The following is an 8,517-nucleotide window of genomic DNA, read 5'->3' as shown; positions in this document are numbered from 1 at the left end:
TTAATCGAAACGCGGCGAAATACTATCAATATATCGATAAAAATAATCATGAATAAATAACAAGAAAATTGTCAAATCCATAAATTAAAAATCGATGTTTAACATTAAAATCAACAAGTGTTTAAAAAAAGAGAAAAAATAAAAATAAAAAATAAATAAAAGATTTAAAATAATAAAAAAAAATGGTAATAATAATAAAAACTAGTAGAAAATAGAAAGTATGTTAAAAATGAGAATTGTTGAAAACCAGGGATTGAACACAGAACCTAGAGTTTACCAAAGCACCTCTTTACCAACTCAACCAGATAGACATCCTTGTTATATAGTTTCAAACGCTAATACATAATATAACAAAAGACGCACCAGACCTTTTAAATAAAACACAAAGTTGAAAACAGTAAGTACGAATAACCAAAGCTCATGTTAAAAACAGTAACGATGAATCCAAAGCTCAGTTTTCTTTCCATTTTGAAAATCAAAATCTTAACAGCAAGTTAACATCACAAGCAGCGGTGTTGCTAAATCAAACATGGAGTTCAAAGCATAATCAAAACATGGAGTTCAAAGCATAATCGAAACATGGAAATAAAGCTCGGAAAGGAAACTAACCGGTTGCGGCGAGCTCGACAGGTGAATGTAGACAAGCGTTGCCTTGAAGTCTCTCCTTTTCTTTTCTGAATGGTAGCCGCCAATCCTCTCCAAAAACTAGGGTTTTTCAGCTCCCTTCTTTATGAACAGTGGCCTCTCTTTTATATGTGGCTAATTTCTCTTTCCTCTGCTGTGTTGCTGTGTTTTCTCAGAGTAGTGGAGGTCTGCTGTGCAGTGGAGAGGTTTGTTTGTAAAGAGGATGTCTGGGGAGTTTTGTCCTTATTCCACTTGTGGTCCCTCTTCCTCAATTCTCTCCATTTCCAAGACTTCACTATTGGTAAGAAAACTTTCACTATAGTAACTGACTTAGCTGAAAAGTTTGTTGTAGAATTAACTGATTTTTGGTATTTGTGTTGTTGTGGTTTTACTGCAGTGCATTTCCTTAAAGTTATGTTGCACCATCCTTGCTTTGTATCAACCTGGCCTGAGTTTTCTCGCTGCCTGCTGCGGCGTTACTTGCTATGGTAACGAACTCTGATCGCGGGTGAAGAGGTAACGTAGCGGCTACTCTCTACGATATCAGGAATGTTCGGAGCTTTTCCAAAGCTCGAAACAGCACTGTCAGGAAAGACGAAGTCTCCAAAGTCATACTCATCAGCAGCATTCTGAGAAGAATTAAAGACACCTCCTCCTCCAACAAATGTTGTATACTCATTCCCTACCGAACTGGTTGGAGATTGAGCAGAGCCAGTTTGCACTTCACCACCGATACAAATTTGTAGCATTATCACCACCACAAAAAAAAAATTTAATGACTACAATTTGTTCATAAACTACAGCAAAACCACTCCCAGTATTAGAAATCCTGTCACCATTAGAAGGCTTTTAATTCTCAATTTGCGGCTGTGGATGTTGTAGGCTGAAGAATCGGAATTTGAATTCATTAATGGTGCTGTGAAGTTGCCAAAGGTGCTATTTTTGTTGCCAAAACTTCCAAGATATAGACAAGAACCATGACCTGGATCTGAGGTGGTGATTGTAGCACATGTGGCATAGTCAGGTTTCGCAGTTCCCTCCATCAATCCGAGAATCGTGTTGAATTGCCTGCAAACTTTCTCAACCATCTTCAATGCTGCGCTTCCAACACTCTTCATGGTCAGGTCAGAAAACCAGTAAGAGAGCATGGCACCCACAATCAGACCAATGAAAACCTTGGGAGTCAGGACATCAACTGTTGTAATACCAGCATGGCTCACAAAGGCACCAAAAAGAGCCAAAGACACAAGGGCGGCATAACCAATAGCAAACCCCTTTCCAATGGCAGCAGTTGTGTTTCCTGCAGCATCAAGAGCATCGGTTCTCTCATGAATTTTGTGACTCATTCCAGCCATCTCGGCAACAACTCCGGCATTGTCACTGATTGGACCGTATGCATCGATGGCTACTCCGATTGCTATAGTATTTAACATTCCAAGTGTAGCAAACAGCAACACCATACATGGCATCAAAACTGAAACTTACAAAAATACTAATTGCAAATGGCAAAAAATAGGAATGATAACAGACTTGCATCCCAAGGCAAGACCAAAGATAACATTGGTAGCAGCACCAGTCCTGCAAGAATCAGCAACATCTTGCATAGGGCTGTATGCATCGCCGGTATAGTATTCAGTGACAAATCCAATGATAAGCCTTTGTGCAAAGACCAACAGAAACACACAAGGATAGCTGCTAGTTCTTTACAACTTTCTGTTCTCCAAACTCGAAGATTGTGAAGGTAGATGGGAGCGCTAACCAATTAACAATTGCAATTCTACCAGTCATCAGTACTGTTGAAACGACAATGCTATTTTTCAATGCTGGCTCAAATTCCTTTACAAGTTTGATCTCAAAAAAGTCAGTTGCAAATAAGGTGGTTAGCAAGCAAGCAAGGAGATCCACATAACTGATGATGAGAAGGAACAACATGGTAGTGAACTCGTGATTAATCCCAAAAGACAGAGATGGAAGCAAACACAAGGGCTGCACAAGATGCCTCTGCATACGCACCAAATAGATTGGATCCCATACCAGCAATATCACCAACATTATCAGCAATAACAGCTGGATTCCTTGGGTCATCCTCAGGAAGATTATAATATTCTGTAAACAATGAAGGGCTTTTAACGCAAAGCTCGCCAATCCCCGATTCCTCACTCTCATGCTCCTCATCTGCAAGAATCTTGACATGCATACCAAGTAATGGTTTGCCAACGGTGCCTGCTTTACGCTCACCTTTCAAAGGATTTGACAGTGCCATGACAAATTCAGTCATGCCATCTCGCTCCAATAAGTGATGTCCGGTGATGGATTCCCATTCTTGCATAACAGGTTGAGGAAGTGCAGAGGATCCACACATCATTAGACGCAAGTTCCTTGTGCTAGATGCAGAAGTGGCTCTCAAAAGTATTCATTTGACACTGCTGCAGCTTGTGAGGATTAAAATGGCAGGCCGTCCAGGCACTATAGTCATGGTGATAAGCAGGTTTACTGTGAAATTCATTGGAGTGCTCAAGAAACTCACTGCCTAAACAACGGTTGGATTCGGGAACATTCCCAGCTAAATGAGGACCAGGCTCATTTGTAAATTATGTATTTTTCTAGATAACCTACGATTTACAATGAATGAAAATTGGTGTTTCTTGCAGCAAGACAATGATCTCTCTTGTTTAAGTGTGTCTTGAACAATTTGTTTGCTAACATCATCTCCAATGCTAAGTCCAAGACCTTCTTTTGCAGCCAATGAGAGTTCCGTATTAGGCTTAATTGTTTGGGATCCCAGATTACTGCAAAACAGATGTCTTATTCAAGGAATCATCTTGTCTGGCAAAGAAAAACCTGGACTGGTTCTTCTAGATGTCCGATAGGCAACACCAAGCAGTGCCCCTCCATGCAAACCAATGACTAGTTCATTGCGTGCACCAACAGATCTCATTAGTATATTTGATGTTCCATCATCCAACACGGTTCGCACTTGAACAGAAGCTGAGGAACCAGCAGCAGCTGCGGCAACTTCTTTTGCTCTTTTTGATGAACTACCCTTGGGAATTATAGGAATTCGGGGAGGTAATGATGATTCCAATATAGAAAATCTGTCACAACAAGCATCCCAAGCGAGAAGCCTTGCACTGCCAGAGTCAACAATTGACCAATCACTGACCTTGTAGACAGAGAAACAAGGAATATCTGGCCATACGATTGCTAAATACTTTCCTGAACTGCTTACAGGAAAAACCGAGTATGAATCATGAGGAACGGGTGTGCTAATGTGCTTCTTCCCCTGCTTGACAGTCAATGGTTCAAAAGAATCTCCCTGAGGTCTTCCTGTTTCTGACAAGGAGCTGTTATTTCCAAGGGATGGATTTACAAGAGTTGTTCAGTTGAAAATTTAATAGCTTTAGTATATCCACTAATAATCTCACTAGGATGCAAACCCATCCTAATAAGCTCCTCGACACCATGAAGAAACTCGCCGGCAAAAGAAATAGTCAAATTAGCACCATCACCGATTTCCTCTTGCTGAGCCTTACTAGCCAACACCAAAATCTTAGCAACAGGATGTTGAACTTCAAGTTCATTCACAATCGTAGCAGTATCATTCGTCATAAAAAGTTTATCCAAATGATTTGTAACCATCTCATTCATCCCGTTGGGGCCGAGGGAAGTGCGAGTGATGGTGAAGAGTTGGTTACAGGCATCGGTGTTTTTGAGAATGGCTTCGTCGAGACCGGAGAGATGCTTGTGACATTCTTTGAGCATGGATTGCATACCGTAGGACGATTGAGAGTTGAAACCTACCACATTTGTTACTGTCAAATTTTTCATCCAAGAGATACCAAAGAACATATAACTTTAAGCAATTGGAAAAACAAATTTTAGAGCGTGGGGTCCTCTCCCGAACAATAGGTCCTTTGTTGCCACTGGATCTTTTCAACAACACAGAAATGTCGGTGGCTTCCATGGGGTCCATGTCCATATCTGGGCGATCATTGTAGTGATCCAACCACTGATCTCCAATTTCATCAACTCCTGATTGGTTCATCTCTAGCCAGTTTGTAGGTATATGCTCATGGTGATTGTTTCATTATCCATTTTCTTTAAATTATCACGCACGCAGGATTTAGAAGTTGAGCATGATTCTGTTAAGGATTGTTGCAGGGCCTGCTATCACAACTGTTATGACGTTTTGGGCGTGACAAGGCATAGCTCCAGTTCAAGGATGTTAAGTTCCGTAAAATTGGATACATGACAATAAGGCCAGCACCAGTAATGATCTTATTGTTGGATGGAGAGAAGCTAATGCCAGCAGTTGGTGGACTTGGGATCATTGGTGACCTTATCCCTCTCTAAAGCTATGTCTTTTGACAGCTTGTCAATTTCAGTGGTGTAATGATCAATAGAATCTACTTTCGTTCCACAACAGCTAAGGAAACCATTCTTCATTTCTGGTCTTATTGAAGTTCTGTCCAGCTTATTTTGATAATGGACGAGTCAATTCTGCATCCTGCTCTCCTTTTTAACCAACTTTGCCAACCGGTTTGCATTATAAACAACCTGGTGAGTCAGATAGGTATTCGAATGGTTGACCAGAAAGAAGTGCTCCACAAGCTCACTGACAGATTCGTCAGGATCTGGTGGAATGTTTCTAACGAGCACCGAAAATTGATCAGGACGACGTTTTTCTGCTGCAAGAAACTGCAATCTCATTGCGGAAACTTTTCCATACTCCTTCATCAAAATATAGCATGTCCAGAAGGTAACTGCTTAAGCAACTATTATATGTGACCAAAACCTTTCGGATCCACGCTGGACATTAGAAATTGAGAGCTTATCAATGTCACTGGAAGTCTCAGAAGATCCAGCCAGTTCTTGCCTTGCATGAAAATCTTCCATTTATTCATGTGATAAGACGCTTTGTTCATATGCCAACATCATGATTGAATGAACGAAATAAATGAAATACGAATGAGTATGTAGAATTCCTTTAATATGAATGGAAATTTTCCAATGTGAATGAAGAAATAAATTTTTTTGAATGATGAATGAATGAGAAAAATGCATATGAATGATGGCCTAAAACAAAAATGTTTTGCACTTGACACATAATTTATTTGAAAAAAAAAAGTGAGAACGGGTAATGTGACAAGGCGAGATGAATAATCACTTCAATGAAACGGGAACGAAAGATGAAACATGGGGCTCCCTTGATTGCGACAAATGAAAGAGGTTTCAAATCTCCTATGGCTAAAGAGATTAATCATCTTATACCAAAATAAAGAAACAAAACCCAAAAGACTAACATGGACTGGTCGTGGTAGCAAGTCCAACAACAAACGTTTTTTTTTGGATAGTATCATGATCAGATGGAATGGTCATGAAGAAAGAATGCAAATGAATGATTGATGGGGAAAATTTTTCAGGGCCAAAATCGGGGTATGACAGTTGCCCCTATTTAAACATCCTCCACCAGAGGAAAAATGAAACAACACTTTTCATTGGATCGCGGTGGGGGATGGTTAAATACCATGGAGACCTAGATTTTGATCCTGAAAAAAATGCAAATGCCATGATATGACATGCATGGATGCAGAACTCTTTATTTTTTCGAATCTATCTGTTAAGGATACAAAGATGCTACTAGACAGACCAGTTTGTGGGAAATACTGATGGTCCACAGGGAAACAGACAAAAGGGTAAAACAACTCACTGGGGAAAACAATCATGTTGGAGAGTCAGACACACACTGGAGAGTACTCAAAGTGAAACTCGATGAATGACACTTAGAATACAAGAGATTTCGGCAGTAAGTTCACACATGACATACTAAATTCGGAATAAGAAAAATTTCTACAACAGGTTCATACATGACCTGATAACACTGAAACAATCATAGAGAAAGATTTTTCAAAACAGGTTCATACATGACCTGGTAACACTGAAATAAAGGCTGAACAACAGGTTCATACATGACCTGACAATATTGGGGAATATCAAGAAGTTCTGACAGCAGGTTCAGACATGACCTAACAAACTCAGTAAAAAAATCAAAAAGAGTATATCAACGGGTTCATACATGACCTGATGACAAACTTGACTACTTTGAGAAAATTTCCACAACAAGTTCATACATGACTTGACGACACTGGAATAATCAAAGAAAAAGATTCTTCCAAAACAGGTTCATACATGACCTGGTAGTATTGGAATAAAGGCTTAACAGCAACGGGTTCATACATGACCTGACAATGCTGGAATAACAAGAAGTTCTGACAGCAGGTTCAGACATGACCTAACAAAACAGGAACATTCAAATAATTTTCAACAACAGGTTCATACATGACCTGACAACACTTGACTATTCAAAGAATTTCAATTAACAGGTTCATACATGACCTGACAACATTGGAACAAAAGGTTCAGCAACAGGTTCATACATGACCTGGTAATACTGAAACAAAAGCTGAACAGCAGGTTCATACATGACCTGACAAAACAGGAATGTTCAAAGAATTTTCTGACGGCAGGTTCAGACATGACCTAACAAACTCAGAAAAACTCAAAAAAAGTATATCAACAGGTTCATACATGACCTAATGACCAACTTGAACATTTTGAGAAAATTTCCACAACAAGTTCATACATGACTTGACAATATTGGAACAAAATGTTGAGCAACAGGTTCATACATGACCTGGTAATACTGGAATGAAAGTTCAGTAGCAGGTTCATACATGACCTGACAATACTAGAATGAAAGTTCAACAGCAGGTTCATACATGACCCGAGAATATTGGAAAACATACAAAGGAACATCATTAGAGTTTTCTAACACGAAAAACCTCCAAGCTTCTGGAAATTCCTCAAGATGATAAGTCATACATGACTTTCACGGAACCATCAGGAAAGACAGGGTAATTAAACTCTATGTACGTGCCAACAACAATTGGACTTTTAACCGTAAGTAATGGACTGCAACCAACTTTTAACGGAGTTTGCCAACAACAATTGGACTTTGAAAATGACTGCGAAAACCGGATGTTGGTTTAAGGGCACCAAATTCAAATTGGAATTAGAGGTTAAAGGATATGAGATCAACAACAAGACCTGGGTCAATGCAAAATGAGCCCGAAGTATATTTCGGTTATGCATGGTTTAAATTTCCTTTTATGCATGAATGATCATGAAATGCAAATGCTGACAATATACAGACTGAAAATTAGGGAAAACTTTATGGAGGTACTGAATCTTCAACACTAATAACTCAACCAAAGGAGTGAGTAAATGCATTAAAGGAGGATCTATCAAGCTGAACAGTTACAACTGGCCCAATAATCCTTCCAGAGAATGATAAATTTGTGCTCTCTAGAGATAGATGTTGATCATCCAGGGGGAGTCTTGCAACTTGAGACTTGCGGGGAAAGACGAAAGATTTCCTTTTAATATTTCCGCATGTCAAAGCAAAAATTGTGTTTCTCAATATGTTGAAAAATTCTTTTTTGAGTTCAAAATTTCATTATTAACAAATAAATGACATTTTGCATAACAAAGAAAATCAGAGAAAAACAGCAAATGATAGAATTTGATGGGCAAACTTGTATTTATTCAAGAATGGTAGCACACAAATGGCGTAGCTCCATGGAATGTTACAAATTTGAAAATGGCAATAGGGAAAGGTTTATATTGAATCACAATGACTACTACTATCCCTAATAACAATGACTCCACGAGACCTCGCTTCTGAAGGGAGTAACTAGATTGATCTTCCATTTTTAGCTCTTCTATATTGATCAGTGACGAACCAATGCAGTCTATGCCTTTTGTCCCTAATTTTTTCCTGGATCGCCCTTTCGGGTTTTCAATCCACTGGGACGTTTCTTTTTGCCTAAGTCG

At 39.2% G+C, this 8,517-nt stretch overlaps 1 pseudogene; it reads right to left on the bottom strand.

The window, feature by feature from the left end:
- Window positions 1-1,421: 1,421 nt before the first annotated feature.
- On the bottom strand, window positions 1,422-2,671 carry LOC127081328 (pyrophosphate-energized vacuolar membrane proton pump 1-like; annotated as a pseudogene).
- Window positions 2,672-8,517: the final 5,846 nt, after the last annotated feature.

This window comes from Lathyrus oleraceus, chromosome 5, assembly GCF_024323335.1.
Source record: "Lathyrus oleraceus cultivar Zhongwan6 chromosome 5, CAAS_Psat_ZW6_1.0, whole genome shotgun sequence".
NCBI classification, from domain to species: domain Eukaryota; kingdom Viridiplantae; phylum Streptophyta; class Magnoliopsida; order Fabales; family Fabaceae; genus Lathyrus; species Lathyrus oleraceus.
This window is presented reverse-complemented; position numbering and strand designations above follow the sequence as displayed.